This window comes from Cibotium barometz, chromosome 44, assembly GCF_041138505.1.
Source record: "Cibotium barometz isolate CiBa-2024 chromosome 44, ASM4113850v1, whole genome shotgun sequence".
Taxonomy (NCBI): domain Eukaryota; kingdom Viridiplantae; phylum Streptophyta; class Polypodiopsida; order Cyatheales; family Cibotiaceae; genus Cibotium; species Cibotium barometz.
Genome location: NC_141089.1, coordinates 31,704,268 through 31,710,346, shown reverse-complemented (window position 1 = coordinate 31,710,346; position 6,079 = coordinate 31,704,268).

The window sequence follows — 6,079 nt, the reverse complement described above, 5'->3', positions numbered from 1 at the left end:
TGTGGTTACCCACCCAATAATTATTGTTCGCCACTTTTTGGCGCGTTCATTATAAATTGACTTTTTTGTAATTTTGGCCCCCTATAAATATCAGTGAGTTTTATAGTCATTTTTAAAAGTCTTGACTTGTGAGCTCTCTCTCTTCCTCTCCCCTTGACTCTCTTGCGCGCTCTCTCTCTCTCTCTCTCGCACTAATATCTCACGCACATGGAGCCCCCAAATGATCCTCCCTCCAATACACAGGATGACATTTTCAAAGACCTTGGGCCCTTACCGGTGGCACATAGAACTAAAATCCCAAACATTTATCCACAAGCCCAAATGGATCTGGAAGCTGAGCGTGTGAGACTTGAGCGAGAGGCCCAAGAAGCCCAAGAACGCCAAGAAGCGGAGAGATTACAGAAAGAAGCAGAGGACATGGAGGCAGCTGAGAGAGCAAGAAAAGAAGCCGAAGAGACCGTCAGAACACAGGAGGAGGACGAGGCAACAAAGAAAGCACAGGAGGATGAGGTTGCCAAGAAGGCGAAAGAAGACGAGGCAGTTAGGAAGGCGGAGGCAGATAAGAAGGCTGTCGAAGAAGCTCAAGCCACCGCAAGCAACGAGAGAAGATTAGCATTCTTTGCTGCGGAGGAGGATTGGCTTAACAGAAAAGCTCGCGGATTTGTTGCTGACCTGCGAATGGCCGGATACGAAGATGACACAATTTTGGAAGCGGCTATACAAAGTCTTCGAGCAGAATATACAAAGAGGAGAAATGAAGACACAGTAGAAAGGGAGCACCTGCCGAGTAATAGGATTCTCAATGCAATGCTAGACAGAGTCTTGGCTCGTGCACTTGGTAAAGGAAAGAGAAAACTCTCAGCTGAGGAAGTAGAAAATAAGAGACAAAAGCTTGAATGAGAAGCCAGGGCAGCAAACACACGGAGGCTTCATGAGGAAAAAGAAAGGAAAGATGAAGAGGAGCGAGTAAGGAAGGAGGCAGAGTAGAGAGCAGCTCAGAAGACTCCATCTGCAAAGGCAAAGAAAACTCCAACACCTGCAAAGGCTAAGAAGGCGAAAACCATTCCTAAACGCACAGAACCCCCTTCCGATAACTTCCAAGAGCAGCGACAAAAGTTCAAAAATGACACGCCAGCTTGGACTCGCCACGCGCAAGCACCACCGCCCCCAACAATGCAGAAGAAGCAAAGGTGGAGACCAGGGACAGTTGCCCTTAGAGAAATTCGCAAATACCAGAAGACCTGCACACCAATTATTCCGAAGGCACCTTTTGGGCGTCTCGTCAAAGAGATTATCCACGACCAGCGCCGGGATGTCAATCGTGTGCAAGCGGCAGCACTAGGCGCTCTGCAACAAGGTGCCGAGGATATTTTGGTTTCGCTTTTCCAAGACGCGGTTTTGTGCATGGTGCATGCAAAACGTGTCACTTTGAAGCCATCTGATCTTCGTCTAGCTAGGCGTATCCGTGGAGAGGACGCTCTCTTTCACTAGATAGGGGAAGCCTTTGTAATGCAACAAATCCGTGGAGAGGACGCTCTCTTTCACTAGATAGGGGAAGCCTTTGTAATGCAACAAATCCGTGTTTTGTAATCTCAATTTGATTAATGAAAAACCATGTCTATTTTCAAAAAAGTTATTTTCTATTGCAAGTGATTGTCGTCTTGTCAAGGTAATTGTAGTCTTTTGCATGTAATTGTTGTCGCTACGTACATTCGACCTCATGTGAACGCTCGTCTGCCACCACCCGTCCGACTTTGGCTCGACTCGACGGGCCGATTTCTCCTGCGTATGGCCCCAAAAGGGTAGATCAGATGTGCAGGGTGCGCCGGGGCCGATCGGGGGGGGGGGAGCGGTGGTCGCGCCGTGGAACAGGGTCAAACAGGCAAAAGTTGCTCCGTGGCACACAGGTTCCACGGCGCGACCACCAACCCCTCCCCATCGGCCTCGGCGCACCCCGCACATCTGATCTACCCTTTTGGGGCCATACGCAGGAGAAATCGGCCCGTCGAGTCGAGCCAAAGTCGGATGGGTGGTGGCAGACGAGTGTTCACGAAAATTGATTGAAACATCATGATAGGACACGACAACAACATATAAACACATCAAGAAGATAAAACTTAAAATCAGCTCGAAAAACATCTTGATGTCATTAATTGTTTGATTTTCACAAAAGGCAAATGAGTACATTGGATCTAGCCAACTCGCTTGATGAGCTTGGTGAAAGCCTCGTGGGTGAGAGTCTTTACTGATGTTTTGTCACCAATGCGTTCGGCTATCTCTTTGGCACCAATGATGCCTTGTCCAAGGCTAAGGCCACAAAATCCTAGGAAAGACCTTGCACTTTTATCACCAAAGCTATAGATAGCTGCTTCCCTATTTACAAGAATACATTTATGGGCATTTTGGGCTATATGGGCTTCAGACAGGATGGCGCTTAGGGCTCTGCACTTCAAAAATTCAGCTTGTGCATCATTTGAGAAGTCGTTGTGAATCACGCGAAGCATCTCGGCATTGAAGCTCGGGATGTAGTGCCATAGTGCAGCATCTTTCCCCTCCACCTCCTTTCGTGCTCCACCCTTTCGGCTTGCGAACCAGTCCATTTCTCTTCCGGTCTACAAAGTAGATAGAAGAATGAGTTGACTTCAAAAAATTACAAATTAAGAAGGGAAGAAATTGGGTGTACTACCTCAGTGGCATCATCATGATCCGCAAGGTCTGCATCACTAATATTGATGCTCCCGAGGCTGACGGAATCCGAAATGGCAAGCGGCTTGTGAGGGGCAAAGCTAGTTTCTGGCACACTCTCGTAGAAATCCTTGCACTGGGATATTTGTACAAGAGTCTCTGCCACAAGGGACTCTATTGAGGCATGATTTTTCGAGAGCGCAAGCACCTTTGTGACGTCTGCGGAACTAAAGTCAATGCGGATGTCATCATCTTTGGACGGCTGTTGTGTGTCTTGCATGCCCGCATACATAGCAATGACTGAGAGAGTTTCATCCTGGTGCAGCCCAAGGACATGGGCGATGTCATCCAAAAATAAGAACTCTACACCTTCTACTATGATGGGGTGTAGAGTTCGCACTTCGAGCTCTGGAACTTCATCCATGACATCGTCCCCTTCGATGTCCCATTTTACAACCTCAGCTTGCGGCTCTTCCGCCAGAGTCACAAGTGCAAGAGATGCTTCTTGCACTGGGGTGACAATCTCCTCCTTTGGGTCAGCTTCCTTGATCAAGAGATAAGGTGTGGCTTTCTTTGGAGGAGTGGCCTTCCTCTTTCCCTTGCTTTTCTCTGTTCCCTCCAAGATCAGGAGGGCAAGAGTCATGTCCCACCTCAAAAAACTTGTGCCGATGTTGCCCATTCCAAGACCTACCAGGTTATCTTCTTCCTCCTCCCTTAGATATGTGCTACTAAGGCCTTTGAGGAATCTTGCAAGCCTGAACTTGAAATTTTTGTCTGCTTTGTAGGTATGCTTGATAAGATCCACAGGCACCCAGGTCCCCTCCTCGTCTTCAAAGTTGACACAATATTCAGCCATGTATGTGTCCATGTAGCTAGTGAACGCCCCAAACACGTCATTATGGAGTTCAGCGGTGCCTTCCATGTCAATAGATGTCTGAAAGATGGGTGCAAGCTTCTTGATCAAGTGACCGAGGTCAAGCTTGTGCAATTGAGATAGGAGAGCTTGGGTGGGGGTGGCCATGCTTGAGTAGCGAAGAAGGCGAGGGGACCGCAAAGATGCCAAGAGTGAGGAGATGAACTCAAAGTGGCCAAAAGTGACTTATAAAGAGGTCTTTAAAAAATTTTTTATGTTTAAAAATTCACTTAAAACTTCCAAAAAAATAAAAACACGCGACATAACTTAAAAGTGCACAAAATTGAACGCAAATTGCGAGTAGCCAAAATTGTTTTGAATTAATCTCTCAAAATCTGTTACATAGCTTGCTTGATATGGATACATCTAGGGAAGGGAATGCTTTTACAAAAGTAAGATGCCTCTTTCCTCTTACGTAGAGGTGTGTTATCAATCACAAATGAAAAGTTACCTTTCAGTGCAAACCTAAGGCCTAAGTACTCCCTTAGGTTTGCCATATTCCAATCAGCATTTACTACAATATCCCACACATCAGCTTGCGTGCTAACATGTACATCAAGCTGTTCTGCATCGTTGATGTTCGAATCGAGTGCTTGCCATTCGCCTCCAGTCAGCTTCCAATGTCTGTAAGGAAAGAAAATAGAGAGTTGTTGCTTTCCAAGCTGGTACCGAACGACCATCTTCTCCGACACCACCATGCACTTTATCTTGTCATTCTGATGTTGAATAACCTTCAAATCCCATGAAGGTGGCAGAAAGGCACTCATTACTATGCCTCCCTTTGCAATCCACATTGTAGGAGTCCGGTGAACATCAGCCTCCTTGAACAAAAACACAAACAAATGTAAAGGTATGAAGAACGTGAGAGTCGCACGATGTGACCCATAGGTGCACTTCATTGCATTGCACACATCAATCTCAATCCGACGCCTGGTTAGTGCAACCAAAGTATTGTCGGGCTTTGGCCAATCATGGTCCGTGAGACTTGGTGTAGGGAGCCTCCGTAGAGTCCCAGAACCATCTCTTGACGTGGGTACAATATACTCTGCATGAAAGAAGAAAACTGAGCGCTCTAAAAGCTCTGATGCCGAACAACCAGTATATAGTAGCTTGCCGATTTCAAAGTGGTGCGCCTCAAAGGTTCCAAAAAGGGCCTCTAAAGACTCCCATTCCACAAATGTCGACGGAAAGATGTCTGCACAGAACATTATAAGAACACACTTGAAAAAATCAAGCTTCCGTAACATGAAATGATATTAGCATGTCTTAAAACAAGAAGCACAAATAAAACTTACAATTTGCAGGAAAGCGTTTGTGATTGGCATTGTCAACACGGAGTTGCGATGCCTTGTAGACGTGTTGGATCATCACCTGCTTGCTTCCGTCAGCCCCCTGCTTGAGATCCACTATGCGACCCTTCCAATGGTGTGACTTTAACCCTATGTATCTGCGAGAGACTTTGTGGGCTCCCCTTGTGCTTGGATGCATCGTCACCCACATTCCTTTTGCAAAGGTGCTTGTAACCCACAAGCCAGTGTCGTCTTGTTCGTTTGCTGCTGCTAAAGGACTCCACCCTTGAACGAGGTCGGCAACTCATTGTGCTTGGCTAACCGATTAAGCTAAATGCTATGAAGTTGTAGGTGTGTGAGAAGATCTCTGCAACCTAATGCTAGCAGAGCATATAAACTGGCAAGAGGACTCAAGAATGTGTATAAGCTAGCAAGAGGAGAGTGAAGAATGTGTGCAAGCAAGAGAGGATGGACTTGATGAGAAAAAAAGTGGACTGTTTTCCAAGCTTTCCATAGCCAAGAAGATCTCTGCAACCTAATGCTAGCAGAGCATATAAGCTGGCAAGAGGAGTCAAGAATGTGTATAAGCTAGCAAGAGGAGAGTGAAGAATGTGTGCAAGCAAGAGAGAATGGACTTGATGGGAGAAAAAGTGGGATGCTTTCCAAGCTTTCCATAGCCAAGAAGGCACAGAAAGATAGATCTAACTTTAGGAGGGAAGGGGAAGGCAGAATAGGGAGGGAGGAGGCCAAAAAAAGACTCTTTTAGTTAGAGAGAGACTCAAAACCGAATTGCTAGTTTTAGAGAGAGGAAGAGGGAGTGGGGAGAGAGAAAAGTAGCTTTAAATGAGGGATAATGATGGGGGGGCGTTTTTGGCCCTAGCCCACTTTTTGAGGTGGGGTCATTTATGCCAGTTTGAGCTGTCTTTATTAAAAAAAGGTGGAAAATTTGATTTTATTGAAAGATTTTACATTTTTCAGCCCAATTTCTTTAAAAAAAATGGTATGATTCAAGTTTGACCCCTACATATTAGGGGCAGGGAAACCCAACATTTTTTTCCACATGGCCTTCTCCCATTGCACCACTCCTTAATGACTGTCATTAGGCTTGGGGCAAATTAAAGGGCCCAAGAAGACCCCTAACAAGTCCTAATGATACATCATGACTTTATCCCCAACCTTGATGTCCTTGTCC